General features: G+C 34.2%; 1 protein-coding gene across 40 annotated transcripts in view; it reads left to right on the top strand.

Annotated features, from left to right (window-relative positions):
* ROBO2 (roundabout guidance receptor 2) overlaps positions 1–16235 on the top strand; it is a 1660631-nt gene that overhangs the window by 1323544 nt on the left and 320852 nt on the right. The gene's annotated exons all lie outside the window — the stretch shown is intronic.

Raw genomic sequence — 16235 nt, forward strand, 5'->3', positions numbered from 1 at the left:
GGAAATTGGAGAAGACAGAGATGTTATTTTTCATCCCTTGTGGTGAATGGAATTCTGGGAGTCAAGGAAACCTCATAGAAAAAAGTTGAATATGAAACTAGATTTTGAATGATAAGTAGGATGTAGATGGTGAGAAATAAGGAAAAAAAAGATTTTAGAAAGAAGGAAAAGAGAAGCATGTGTGAAGAAAATGAGTGGTGTTTCACTGAATGTGAAACATTTTTGACAATAAAGTGGAGGAAGTGAATTAGAATTATATACAGACAAACCTAAAATATGGGCTAAATGTTGTTTAAATTCACATTGAAATAGAGGGTGGGACATTGGAATACAGAGAAGTGGCGTGGGTGGTGTCAGGATGTATTTTAGAGAGAGGGACTTACCAAAGAGTCAAGGGTGATTTGGAGAGAACAAAAAATGAAAGTTAGAGGTACGTTAAGTCATGGCTGCAAAATCTTAGTTCAGGCTAATTGAGAGTGAGATTTAGAGAAGCAGCTGTAGGAATACAGACTATGACACAGATGAAAGAGCAGAGGAATGACAGGCAAGGTCTGCCAATTAGATGGAACTAGAAGAGAGATGGAGACTCCAAGTTACTTCAAAGATTTTGAGTCTGGGTGACACAGAAAAAGGCAGAGTTGTGAAAACAAATATGGAATGCAAATATTTCCATAACACTCATCATACTCTCATACTTTGGAAAAATAACGCATTCTTTCACCCATAAACACATAAATCTGCCATACATGTTATATATTGTGTATACACAATATGGGTAGCAGTGCATCTGCTGTAACTTTAATCACTTTTGCAGATTAGCATAGATTTGGAGCCAAAAAGAAATTGATACAGAATTTAATATATAATGCAGTAGGGAAATCACATGTTTGTTATTGCTCTTGTTCAAGCTATTGACTCTACCTGGAGTTTTATCATTTGCAAAGCTGTCTTACATATTCCAAAATATATTCTAAGAAAGAGTTATTTAGGCAGTTAATTTAGTCTATAGAGCAGCCACTCAGAATTGAAGATAATCAATAGTAGCTTAAGAGTCAGGCTGTCACTGGATCTTTAGGCAGGGACCCCAAGAGATGATTATTCCTTTTAACTCAATTTAGTACAATGTAAGAAGCATAGATGTAGAAGCCCAACCCATCTGTTCTTTTTTCTAATTTTAACGAGGCTATTTTTATATCAGTTTTTGGAATTTTTAGTTCTGTCTCTGCTATGCTCTACAAGATACTGATGCTAACAGTAAAGGCTGAAAAAAAATGGTAAGAGGAAGAACATTAAACCTTGTCATTTTGCCATGTGGTATTCTTTCCCTTTTTAATTTTTTTTTTTATTTTTTTGGCTCCGCATCCAATTTGGTGCCTGAACTCACAACACTGAGATCAATAGTCACATACTCTATGGACTGAGCCAGCCAGGTGCCCCTGGTATTCGCTACTTTTTAATAAAACATGTCACCTTCTACTTCTCCACTCCCTCTCTTTCTCACCACCTAGTTTGTTGTTATTGTTGTCTTTTTCTCATTAGAACCTCAGCGTTTTGGAAAATGGCTATCTCCAGGACTTCTTTATAGGAGAGGATGAAGGACAATGATCTGACTGAAATAGAGGTGACTGAGGACTTGGCTTAAACCTACATTGGAAGAATAGATGCATTTTAAACATTTAAATTCTATGTTACTGATTTAAAAGGATAATGAAATTTTCTTTTTTTAAAGATTTTATTTATTTATTCATGAGAGACACAGAGAGAGGCAGAAATACAGGCAGAGGGAGAAGCAGGCTCCTCTTAGGGAGCCCGATGCAGGACTCAATCCCAGGACCCTGGGATCATGACCTGAGCCAAAGGCAGATGATAAACCACTGAGCCACCTAGGTGCCCTGGATAACAAAATTTTCTAAAGATATTTTTATTCATATTTTCCATAAGATTTTGAGAGTCAGAGTCCCAAGTGTGTTGTTATTAGTAGTAGTAATACTGTTGTCAGGATAATTATTAATGATGACTCAGAGATATGATAAGCAGATTCCATCATGGCTGATAATATAACCAACTGCATTAGCAAAATGCAGTTTACAAAATGATCCTTAGTAGTGGCTTCTTTCTAAATACTTGTATGTAGCCTTTATAATGATAGAATGAGATAGATACATATTATAAAGAAATCCATATATTTATTCACTTATCAATTTATCTGCTCATCAAATGTTTAATGAGTTCCTATCACACGTATAATTGTGGATATCTAAATCCACATGTGAAAAAAATAAAAATAAGTTTTTATGTATCATTATTTGCAAAATAGTCATAAATAGTCAAATGGAAAATTCCCTTTCTAACCCTCCTTGTACTCCTAACAGTGGCTAAAATGAAACTAACCTTGTAGTTCAGAAACCAGTTGTCAAATATCATAACTTCAGATATTACCAGAGGCAGGGTGTGGTCGCTGAACACATGACTCTAGCTAAACTGCTAAATTTTGGCATGCACTAGCTCTATGTCTTCAGGCAAATTATTTGACCTCTCTGAGCCACAGTTTTCTCATTAATAATTTGAAGATAGTACCAACCCTAGAAGGTGACTGTAAAGAACGAACTAACACACATGAATTACTCAGAAGAGTGCCTTGTTCATAGTGAGCACTTAATTTAGGTATAACTATTACTACTCTAAAGCCTTGCTTCTCTTCACACATATATGAGTATTAGGCTAACCTTCCTTCACTTTGCAGTATCACTCCTAAACAATTGTGAATTGTACTAGCTAAGCAAATAAAACCAATGAACCAATAAGTGTACCTGGGTACATTCCTAATATGTTTAATGTATATTCTTGGGCTAGAAATTAAAGTATTGGTGATTGTGGACACCAAATCTAATGCCAAATTTCCAAATGTCTTCTACCATGTTCCATCTCTATTATTTTGAAAGGTTTAAAATCAACTATAATTTCAAGTACCTATTGGAAAATATGTTTAATATCCTCTAAATAACAAATAAAAGTATACATTAATATAGCTGAAATATGTACTTGGAAGGAAACAATAACCACTGGCTATGACCTATATATTGAGAAAGTGACCCAGAAAATGACTGAAGAAATTTCATCATTTATTTCCCACTTCTAAACCAAAGCCTCAGATGCCATTGCATCCCAATTATCCAACTGGGATGGATAAAGTCAGCTTTAGATTGTGTATAAAATACAAATTGAGTGAGGGAATTTTTTGTCTTTCCTATTCAGATTTTTTTCATCAGCATCTGATAGAAAACAGCACTAATATTTCTCTCCTTAAAATGAACAAACAACTGGGATGCCTGACTCAGTGGTTGAGTGTCTGCCTTCAGCCCTGGTCATGATCCCAGGGTCCTGGGATTGAGTCCTGCATCAGGCTCCCCTCAGGGAATCTACTTCTCCCTTAGCCTATGTCTCTGCCTCTCTCTCTATGTCTCTCATAAATAAAATAAAATAAAAACGAACAAATAATCTTTAATTTTAATCCCTCCATACTTGGAAATCATGAGACTTAATATGCTACCACATTCAGTGATAGAAATTAATTCCCTCAGAATACACATTCGTTTCTAGATGTGAACATGCAATAGGGCCTTCATGCCACAATCTTTCTATATTGCTACAAAGCACAACAGGTATATGCTGAAAGAAACTGACATCCCATAACCACAGCCAGCACCAACCAGCTGGCTTAACTACCTGAGTTGGAAGCAGATCTGCTAGCCCCAGTCAATGCTTAAAATGACTGCAACAATGGCTGAAATCTATCCGCAACTTGTGAAAGACTGAGCCACAATTACCCTGCTCACCTGCTTCTGATCTGACTCACAGGAACTGTGAAGAAGTAAATGTTAATTGTTGTTTTAATGTCCTCTCCCCAAAAACTGTATGTAGAGTAATATGTTAATTTGAAAAAAATTGAATTCCCAGAATATTTTTCACATATGAATATAGGCTACATAGGATGAACATTCAATGAGTGAGTTGCTAATGCGTAACAAAGGACAAGATAAAGGAAACTCTGATAAACTGTGGAAGGCAAAAGTAACCAACCCATAGGCTTGGTTTGAGGATAAATTGGAAGGATTATTTTGACAGCATCTTTGTTCCTATAATATAAATAAATAAATATTCCACGTTTATAACAGAGTGGAAATGCCTACATTTATTCATGCAACTAATATTAGAAAGCATCTACTGTGTAAATGTATGAAATAATCTACATTTCTTGCCTTCACAATGCTTACAGTTGGGTAGGACAGATAAATGAGAAGGCAATAAAAAGGGCAAGAACTAGGAATGAGCCAAGATTTTGCTGGGAACACCAAAGATCATGGAATGTTTTCAGAAGAATTAAATCTCAACTTCACCTTTGTAAGGAGATTAATTGCTGGGTTTCCTTTCTAAATGAAAAGTAGAGTGATAGAAAATGGACCCATGTAGCTCTCTTTAGTGGAAAGCTTTCCTTCTCAACACCAATAACATGTCTTACAGGTGTCTTTAAAGTTAAAACCTATAAATATTCTACCTCATTAAGCATAAGGACCAGCCATGGACATATGCCACTAGTGTCCACTTTCCTTCAAAGATTTAGGGTGATGGGAAGATAAAGGGTCTGCTTACCAGATGGAGCTTGTCAGATTAGCAATTGGAGCAGAGTAAATATCACTGTCATATTGTTTTTTGAAGCACAAAGAACCCCCTTTGTATAACGCATGTGCATATTTAATCGTTTAAGACAAAACAGCTCAGCAGAAGGTTGGCTGGTGGTTGTACCTCTAGCAGAGTGGCCATTGCCTGAAGGCACGTTTCTGCTTTCCTCATAATAAGGAACATTAGCAACCAGTGGCTCGAGAAAGGCAGAGTCAAATAAGCCTCTTGGGGCCCAGTCGGCCACATGAAGTGAGAGCCGTTAGACACAGCAATGAGATTACTGCTCCAGAAAGGGTTTACCACATATATTACCACATAGACTTTATAGGGCTGCCAGCTCGCTCAACTTACAAATGTCAAACATGATTTAAAAGGTTATTATACTATCGAGAGGGAAGGAGGATGACTTTCCATCACTGAAATTTCTATTTCATTCTGGTGCACACACGGTGCACCTCACAAACTCCAGTATTGCTAAATAACCTGCTTTTATCTTTAATAAGTGTTTCACGGACCTTAAATTGGAAGAACCATTTTCACTTTATTTGTATGAGAAAATTTGATCTTTTCTAGTCCAATAACAGTGCGATAAACTTGGTATGTGCATCTATGTATTGTGCTTAGAAGATTGTTCTTATGAGGGGAGTAAATTTATTTATAATGTGTCAGTTAGGGAAGGGAGATGTAGGTAAATGTAGTTTTTGGCAAATGCGTCTGTATGTCTGCAGTACTTCACACTAAAATGATTAGATGCAGTTCTTGATAGTGAGTTATTTATTTCTCTTTGGGTTTTGTTATAACTGGTCTTTAAAGAGTCTACTTTCCCAGCTCTTTGACTCCCCTGGGAATGTTTATTGCTCCTATAAGTACTCTATCAGTTGTCTTTGGTAATGAGTTAATTTAAGCAGTTATATTTGGAAAGTTGCTCAATAAAAGTAGATGGCTGTTTTTCTTTGATTTTATGAAGATTTTGATCCTTGTTTTGCAACATTTGAAAAATGAATCATCATTGAGCATAGCTGTTAAAATATACAGTAAACATCCAATTGTCATTGTGGAATTTTTAAACACTGCATTCCTACAAGAGGTGTAGAAAAAAATTCCAGCTGCCCTTGTGGTAGCATATGCCTCATTTGATTTCCTAGCGGATCACCCTGATTGCTTTTTTCTTAGTGTTAGACTATAAAACTGAAGGTTGCCTACTTATCCAAGTCCCAGGATGTGCCATGCACAGCAATACGTCAGCACTATAAGCTGACACATTGTGGGATGGGGTTCTCAGATGGGACGTAAAAAGGAGAGAAGAATATAGTCTGTAGTGTTGAGATATTGCTGGCTTCTTCCTTTATCTGCAACTGTGAAACATTAAATTTAAATCTGTGAATTCACCCCTGTTCACGTGGGCATTGCCAGTATTGAATTAAAGCCTATGGTCAAAACAAAACAAAAACATCCTCAGCCTGAAGAATAACATCTTTGCTCTAAGTTCAGCACCTATTTTAAAATTATTGTTTGCCGTAAGTACAAACTAAGCCACATACACACACACAAGGGAAACAAATAAAAAACTACTTTGAATTTTGAAAAAGTGCCGGACTTTCATGTAAAAATACTACCATAACATTTAAATTATTCGAGTTTTTTGGATGGAATATGAAATTAGTTTTATAATATTTATATGAAAGTGAACCTGAATATTTACTTAAAAGTTTGTGTGTGTATGTGTCCTTTATGCTTTTTTAAGGAAAAAAAAACAGTTGAGGAATTTATGTTGTATATAACTATTTTAGGTAATTTCTTTTTTGCTATAAAAACAAGTCAATAAGACATGGAAATACTTTGGGTTGAGGAAAAAATGAGAGCATACTCTTTTGCCTTCTTTCACATAGTCACAATAGAAATAGAAGAATACTTTAAATATTAAATGAAAATAAATGTATTTTCTATTTCAGTTTCCAAGTCTGCTCAAATAGTAATAATGTAATAATGTATTCATTTATTCAGTTACCAGTGATATATTTATGTAAGTATTAGGTTTTAAAAGAATCCTGTTTAAATAAATTTCAAAATATTATTTTATTCCAATTGAGTAAAAGCTTCCTTTCACAGATCTCCCACATGTTTGTCTGTTTGTTTGTTTATTGGGAGCTCTATTGGTACATATGCAAAACAACTTGATTAATAAGGTATTAATAAGCCATGTACATCTTTTTAAAGTATTCGATTATTTGGGCAAAGCAGAGTATAGGTATACATTCAAGATTGTAAAGTACAACTACTAATAGATGAACTACATCTCACATTAAATTGCAGTGTGTTCCTTCTATAACAAAAATCTTAGCATCTGTTAAACGTACATTTAAAAAATGCAATGTGACACTATTTTAAGAGATAAGTTCACTAATGGATCAATAAACTATTTTCTGAAAGCCAAATTGAGTTTTGAAAATAAATCATTCTTTGAAAAAGACGGAGACATAAACCACCTAACATAAAACTTGTTTATGTCCGTATGTGTGTGGGAGAAATTTGTCTTCCTGCTATGGTTCTATCATAACAAAAATTCTTAATTGAGATCTCACAGTTTAGTACAAGAATTAAAGGAATGTGCTCTCCTAGAAACCTTGTTTTCAAAGTCATTACAGCATTTATTTAGAAAGCTTAGCTTGAAAATCAACTGTCATGCCGATGTCTTGCTCTCATCAAGAACAAAGGCATCGTATATGAAAGACATTATCTCTGCATTTGACAATATAGAGTATCACTTTTCACTCCAGTTATCCTTGAAAAATGTTCAATAATGCATCCTTACTACCTCCTCCTCAACATTAAAATGGATACCTTATCATTTTAACTACCTTATTTTACAAAACAATTGCAACTTTGAATGTACATAACATTAGCTCTAGCAGGAGTAGAGTCTCTGTTGATGTCTGGTGTGCCTAGTGTTTCATGCTTCTGGAAAGATTCTTTCATAGGCACTCTCCTGGAAGAAGCCACTGCATAATGATGAAAGGCTCATAAAAAAGGATTGACAGGTTTAACAAATAAAAATATTTGTATAAAATTTGATTATCTGGCAACTCTACTCCTAGTAGTGTGGCTCTCACATTAATCTCCAGACCAGTATTTTTGGTTTCCTTCCCAAAGAAGTGAAAGCAATTGCCTGTCTGCAAAAGACAAAATGTAAATCTTTTCATCTCTAGAGACAGTGACCCAGATGAAACATCCCTTTGGACAATCCCAGAAAGAACCAAACATTTGTATAAGCAAGAACCACATTTGTGTCTGCTCTGAGGATGACTCTGAAATTTAAAACAATAAAACTTGAAAAACAACAAGAGTAAAACTTAGAAGATTTTAATGATGAAAATAATTTCCTTCATCCCTTAATATGAACTCTCCTTCTACAGACATTTCACAGTAAATGAAAATGGGGGAAAAAGTAGCAGTTAGACATTTGTTCTTTCTTGTATTAAAAAGGTTTGAAAAATAAAAAGGTTTGAAAACTTTAAGTTCATTTTCTTTTTTTTCTTTCTTTTAAATTATGTCTTTTCTTGTTTCAGCCCTTATTTTTTTTTCAAAGATTTTATTTATTCATCAGAAACACAGATAGAAAGGCAGAGACACAGGCAGAGGGAGGAAAAGCAGGCTCCATGCAGGGAACCCGATGTGGGACTTGATCCAGGGACTCTGGGATCACACCCTGAGCCAAAGGCAGATGCTCAACCATTGAGCCACCCAGGTGTTCCTCAAGTTCATTTTCTATCCAGAGATTCTTCATTCAGAATTAGATGGCCTCTCCTATGATTTCAATGATTTAGAAAAGACATTCTTCTCTTATTTTACATGTCTTTTATTGGATCACAAACCAGATTTTAAGTACATATAAACTCAAATCTATAGTCCATTTGTGACAAAATTAACTGTCTTGTTAGGAAGCTAAATATAAATATTAAAATTAAGTCCCTATTTATAGTCTCATAGTCTCTGAAAAAGTTTTGGATTAAATTATATTTCCTACATCTCTAATAGAGCATTGCAGCCAGTTGAAAACCTATGAGGAATTAAATTGAGAAAGGTATTTTTGGAGACCCCTTTAGAATAAATGAGCTTCTTTTTTTGTGTGTTCTGAGAATGCTAAAACAGATAAAACAGGACAATGGCTCTAGTTCTGTTTGGAATATCAAATCCCTACAATTGAGGATATATGAGAAGAAAAGATTTGTCTATGTTTATTCATCTTGCTGTTCAGGTCAAATCTGTTGGTAGAAAAAAAGAAAAAGAGTCCAGAGAGAGTGTGTTCTTCAGAAAAACTGTGCATTTCTTTCCACTTGAGATGTCTCAAAATTAAATGGTATGCAAAAATTTATATAATTTTGTTTTGATGGAGACTCAAGGTCTGTTATCAGAACGATTCTTAAATATTCTGATAGATAAAAATGAGTTTAGAACAATCCTATATTATATAACAAAGTTTACAAATTCAATGTCTTACCATTTAAATATAGAACTTAAAATGGATAGTAGTCATGAACTTTAAGTGGAAAAAAAATTAAAAAGCCCATAATGGATTAGTCCTGATACAGCCTTTTGTCATGAGTAAAGAGGCTAATGTAATATAAGCACTCATGAGTAATCAGATGTCTTCTGATGAGTGAATTGAAATGTCATAGCAGAAGTAAGCCACCATACATTTTATTATGAATTTTTGTGGGTAGATTTAAATTCATTTTCTGACTCATTTAATTTATTGAATCAAAACAAAATCCAAGATGCATGAAAAAAATCGATTTTGGTGATAAGAGATTTACCCCAATGTATGTATTCATTTCTAATATTTTTTCTTTTCTTCTTCATCAGCCGACTAGGCTGTAATTTGTATAGTCAGTCTTTGTAGCTTTTTTTTCTGGGTTTGCCAAAGCCCACACAACTATATACAGCTTGCATTTCCAATAATGTTGTATGATTGTATGTACACTAGATATCTAGTGTTTTCAGTAGCTCGGATCGAGTGTGTCTTTGATATGACTTCTCAGATTCCATAGATAAGCGATTTTTTTCAATTTTTTTTTAAATTTGAGAATAGTTGATACACATGTTATATTAGTTTCAGGTGTATAACATAGTGATTCAATAACTTATTCATTATGCTATGCTCACCACAAGTGTAACTACCATCTGTTACCATATGCTATTGTAGTACCATTAACTATTTTTCTATGCTGTACATTTTGCTCCCATGACAAATTCATTCCATAACTGGAACCCTGCTATATCTCCCACTCTTCCTCACCCTTTTTTCCCATCCCCTCACCCCATCTCCCTTTCCTCTCATAACCATCATTTGGTTTTCTATATTTATAGGTCTGGCTCTCCTTTTTGTTTGTTTATCCTTTTGTTTTGTTTCCTAGGTCCCACATATCAATGGAATCATATTTGTCTTTCTCTGTATTATTTCACTTAACATAATACCTTCTAGGTCTATCTATGTTGGTAAGATCTCATCCTTTCATATGGCTAAGTAATATTACAGTGTGTATTGTGTCTGTGTGTGCACGTGCGAACTATATCTTTTTTTTTTTTTTTGAACTATATCTTTTTATCCATTCATCTATTAATGAATACTTGAGTTGTTTCCATTTCTTGGCTATTATAAATAATGCTGCAACAAACATAGGGATACACATATTTTTGAATTAGTGTCTTTGTTTTATTTGGATAAATACTGAGTAGTGGAATTATTAGATCATATGGTATTTATATTTTTAATTTTTTGAGTTATCTCATCTTTGATGAGAGTATAATTGCTGAAAAATTTTGAGGCCATTGGGTCAATGATTAAGAACAAAAAATAAGTCAATATTTAATAATAGTCTTTATACAGCATCATCGTGGCCATCATTATTCTCTACAAGACATTGGAATTCAACTGGATTCACTTGAATAAAACAAAACTACTTGATTTCTCAAGGTTTTTGCTCTACGTTTGGGAGAATAAGCTTTAATTTTGATCACTAACTCTTTTCCATAACCAATTGTTCTCTCTAAACAACTATCTCACTATCTCATCATCCTCTCTCAAAACAATTCAGAAAACTTAGTTTTCAACAATTTCACCTCCTTTAGTAGTTATTCACATGTATGAAAGGCATTCAAACTCCCAGATTTTTTCAGATAATTTCTATAACATTTGATACTATATGAGTAAAAACAGATACAGAAATTATTTGTTTATTGAGTAGTTTTGCCATTACATACCTAAGTTATGTTTTTAATTATTTTCAGTTTATTAAGTATAACTGACATATAGCATTACTTTAATTTCATGTGTACAACGTAATGGTTCAATATTTTGCATACACTGAAAAATGATTACTACCGTAAGTCTAGTTAAGATCTGTCACCATATGTAATTACAATTTATTTTTTTCCTGTGAGGAAGACTATCAAAATCTACTTTCTTAGCAACTTTCAAACATAGAGTACAGTCTTATTAACTATAGTCAACGGGTAGTACATTTGATCTCTATTTATTTTATGGCTGGAAGTTTGTACATTTTGATTCCCTTTACCCATTCCCCTCATACCTAGGCGATTTTTTTTTAATTTTTATTTATTTTTTTAAATTTTTATTTATTTATGTATGATAGTCACAAAGAGAGAGAGGCAGAGACACAGGCAGAGGGAGAAGCAGGCTCCATGCACCGGGAGCCCGATGTGGGATTCGATCCCCGGTCTCCAGGATCGGGCCCTGGGCCAAAGGCAGGCACTGAACTGCTGTGCCACCCAGGGATCCCCCCTAGGCGATTTTTAAAACAACCTGGGAACACCTGGATGACTCTTGATTTCAGCGTCATGAATTCAAGCCCATATTGGGTGTCGAGCCTACTTAAAAAAAAAAAAAAAAAACTGTTAGTGGCTTCAGAGATGTTTTGATCCCCATTATGCCTTGTATCATCGATGTATTGTTTGCAAATGGTAAACTTTATCTATATTATCTGAAAACATTTTATGAAACCAGGTTTATAAGTGCCCTTGGAAGAATTGAAAAACTCGCATTCCTGTATCCAACCCAGAACACAAGAGAAAATAAATGAGTCCTTTTTTTATCTTACCTTTTAGTTCACATTTAAACCATTATGGAAGTAGTAAGACAGTATATCAGAAACCCGTATTTCATTTAAGTTTTGAATGAGTCTGACTAGAAAAGTCAGATAATTCAGCAATTTTGTCCTCTGCCCATATAGTATAAAAGATAGATTCTTCATACAAGCTGAAGAGTTTGATGACTCTATGTTTTCTTATGTTAAACTTTATCTTAAGTGAAAAGTGCACTTAGTTTGTATTTTTAGTAAGTGAAAATAGTTTATCCTGAGCAAGGGGAAGAAATACTTCTATCATGAGACTGAATAGAAACTGCACTTCAGAATTCAGTATGTAAGGTACTCACGGAAAGAATTCAACACACAATTTTTTTTAAATTCAGAAATCTTAATTATCATCAAATCTATAAATCTACAGCCTTTATCCGTCTTGCCTGATGGCTTTTTGAGTCATGCTTAATTTCACAGCTGACAGTATGAAGCTTATCTTCATTTTCAAAAATGTCTAATTGGAACCTAGCAGCTGTTTTCAATAAAAGAAAATGCCTCTTACGTGAAAAAGGTGTAACCTACTCCACCCTCCATCGAGGAAAGATAAAAGAACAAGATAAAGCATAAATGTACACACATTATTTGAAGTACCAATTTTTATTTTATAGTTAAGATGGGTTAGGGGTTCTGTGCTAACAAACAGTCTGAAAATTTCTGTGATTTTAAGGCAAAAATAGTTTTTATCACTCCCTTGCTGCAAGTTGACTGGGTCCTTGACTTTCTATCACTGTTGAGGGTGAAGGAATCTTGATGCTCCATGACAGTGGCAGAGGGAAAGAAGAGTTCCAGAGGCTGTTACATCAGCATAAATGCTTTAGTCTGCAGGAACACCTGCCATATTCTTTCACAACTCATACACTGCAACAAGTCACATAGCCACACAAAACCACAAAGTTAGAAAACAATTTAGTCATGTATCTGGAAGGGACCACCAAAACCATTTGGCATACTGTGATAATGATTATACAGATATTAACTACAGATCTCCAATCCCAGTATAGATCCTTTTCTACCCACTTTATTTAGTCTAGATGCTGATTTGACTCCATATTTGGTTTATTGACCTTTTAAAAACTGCATCTTGCCTTGGCCCCATTTTCTTCCTACAGGATTCTCTTCTATCTATTATTGATGTGTCTGCTCATTTGCTTGTTTGTGTGTGTGTGGGGGGGAGGGTATTTTGTTTTGTTTTAAGGTGATTTTTGCTTAGGTTCAAACAAACATTAGTCAATGCATCATTAGTTATTAAGCCCAATAATTATGATATTGATTCAATAGGATTAAGATTTACTCATGAGATTCTGCTATCAAAGAGTTCAGGGATATTTCCTGACCATTTTCTGAGACTTGCAGTTTCTGTATTTTGAATGTCATTCTGTAAGTATGAGAGAGAACAGACTGTGGATAACATCACAGGCTGACAAGGAAATGCTAAAATATGCCATCTATTTTTTTTATGTATTTCAACGAGACTGCACAAAGCAACATGTATCAGTCGACGTTGGGTAGGAGGGCAGTCAGAGAAATCGCTATCACAAAGTTGTTTTATTCAATTCATTGGAAAGTGACACCAACACATAACACTGATGTAGGGAATATGGTCCCAGATTGTTTCATTAAAAATAAGCTTTTCTTTTGATGTTTTTGACTAAATGTCAGTAGTAGAATTTCTCTTTTTTTAACACCAATTATCAAATCAGTCAGTTTGGACATTTTATATTTATCTACCTAGTTAAATCATTACCATTATTTTGGAAGTACAGGGACATTCTAAATAACAATAGTAATATCAACAATAATAATAATAAAATACGGCATAGGAAAAAGTACTAGCACACATTACTGTGACTTATAAAGTGCTTCATTTCTCCAATACTCAGTTTCCTTTTTTTGTAAGATGGAATCAAAATCAGTCTTTATAAACTAATGATATGAACTTGGAACTGCATGAAGGTTTTCTGTGCAGACCAGTATTAGTATAACTACATAAATAGAAGTATTGTAAGTGTGACGGTATATAAACAAGCACACCATTTTAAATGGAAATTAAATTTCATTATTTGGACCACATTGATTTTATCTGATCAAACTGCTCTCACATATTTGTGTTACAAGGTCCAAGGGTGAATGGCATTCTGTGATGAATTCCAAAAAGTCTGGGCTCTTACTTAATCAAATTTTACACTGTTGGACTAAACAGTGAATGACTGTGAAGTTGACTTGTTTGTCTCTATCATTGGGATGCTTGATCTAATAAAATCATAAAATTTGAGTGCTAGAAGTGGCTTGGAGTGAGTATCTTCCACTTCCTTACATTTAAGAAAACTAGGCTGTTACCACTTACCAACTGCTAGTAAAAGATACCTGAAAGTTCATGTCATAAGGATAATTTAGATTAATGCACCCAAGGTGTTTGCAAGGGTTTTTTTTTTTTTTTTTGGACTTCCTCTCATAATTGTCTACATGATTTGCGAGAAGATCTGTATAGCATCTTATTTACAGAATAATGAGAATGACAAAAAGCTAAAGTTAAAGGGTAAGTTGATAGTGAGGCTGTCCCCTTTTAAAAAGAGTCAGTGTTTTTGCCAAAATTCTTTACCCAAAATTTATTACAAGTCCTCACATTGCAAGGAAGCCTGAGCAGTATAGTTTTGCCACTGCTTATTGTGCTTGCCTCCAAAACAAGTGTTCTATTAATAAAAAAAGAAAATGAGAATAAAAGTATTACACCAAAAACTGGTGGTCTCTGCCAAAGAGATCTATTTTTATCATAATGGATAATAAGGATAATATTTCTCTTACTTATAATTGCTATTTCGCTAGGCTGGAATCTCAGCAAACCAGAGTTATAATTAACAAGAAACAGTGTAAACTGAAATTATAGGTTCTAAAGTGAAACTAACCTAAGTTCACACCAGGTCCCCACCGTTTGTGCAAACATCACTAACCTCAGTTTTTAAAAAAATAAGATGACATCTTCTTCACAAGTTCAAGTCCTAAATGAGACAATACATGTGCAGTTGAATGACTAAACACAATGCATAGACTGTAGTAATCACTTTGTAAGTAGTGGGTGCTGCCACCAACCAGCAAATGTTTTTTCTACATTTTATGATTAAGAAGTTAAATATTATTATGTTTTATTGAGATTAATGTCAAGGTAATAATATTTATCAACTATTGTACTTTAGGTCATCGGAATGACTAGAGTGCCTTTAAGGTTCTTCTCTAAGATAAGAGTGGTTATTATTCATCTTCTATCAATCTCTATATGTTTCAATTTATATCTGTAGATCCATCTTCTAGAGACATGACTAAGTCAATTATCTTGATTAGCCTGTGCTCCTTGTCCTATATTATAATACCTGGAAAGTAATTATGTTTCTATTTTTCATTTTAATCTGGTCTTACTTCATTGGCAATATGTGTATTGGCCAAGTCCATTATGAGCTTAATTGCTCACATATCAGGTGTTCAGAATCCTTCCTTTGCATCTGAAGGAAGCAAAAGATGAATCCACAGAACTCTGATACATTTCGTTCATGCATTAATCTAATTATGGGCAGAGAAATAACATTTTTATATTCTATATTTTATATTTCTTCTTTGCCTGGGAATATAGATTTTTATTATAATGACTTCATTCATTGATCAGGGGTACCTACAGAAATCTCCTGATTTAAGTAAGAGGAGGATTTGTCTTTGGACCTGCCTAGACTTGTTGCAAACAGATACCTAATTGCCCATGCTGACTGACAGAACAAGCATTGACTATCTATATAGCCTAATCCTTTGTTTGGTCATTGAAATTTATCCATTTGAAATCTGTCCATGGCTAAGAAGTTTGTACTACAACAGACTCTTCTATTGGTAAGACAGCTTTAACTGAAACTTCTGAAGACTGTAGGGAAACAGAAAAAGAAAAAAAGAAAGACTCTCTAGTATCTTTTTCTGCTGTCACTAATGCCTGGGGCTGGCAGTGGTGGTGAGTGGCAATACTGAACATGGCTCTTTTTAATTTAAAATTTCAATATGAAATTATTTATATTATGCTCTGGCAGGGTCATAATGCCTTCATTCTCTAGTTATATGTGAGATAGATTCAAATGGAAGTGAAGTGGCTTCCATTCATCCATTTGTATTTTAAAAAGCACTTCTAGAATCTGTTGAGAATGTTGCTCATCCTCCTTTCCCTGATGCTGTTTAGTCTGCCCCCAAGTGGTGGAGACCTGAGAACCTGGAAGATAATGTGGTCAGTTCATGACTTAAGCCTTACTGCATTTGTGTGCCACAGGGATTTTTGTTGGGATATAACAGATGAACAGTTAGAAATGTGTTACATATAATATGAAATCATCTGTTCAAATAATAGCACTGTAATAATTCTTGAAAGCCTAT

The sequence above is a fragment of the Vulpes vulpes genome, chromosome 15 (assembly GCF_048418805.1).
Source record: "Vulpes vulpes isolate BD-2025 chromosome 15, VulVul3, whole genome shotgun sequence".
NCBI lineage: Eukaryota > Metazoa > Chordata > Mammalia > Carnivora > Canidae > Vulpes > Vulpes vulpes.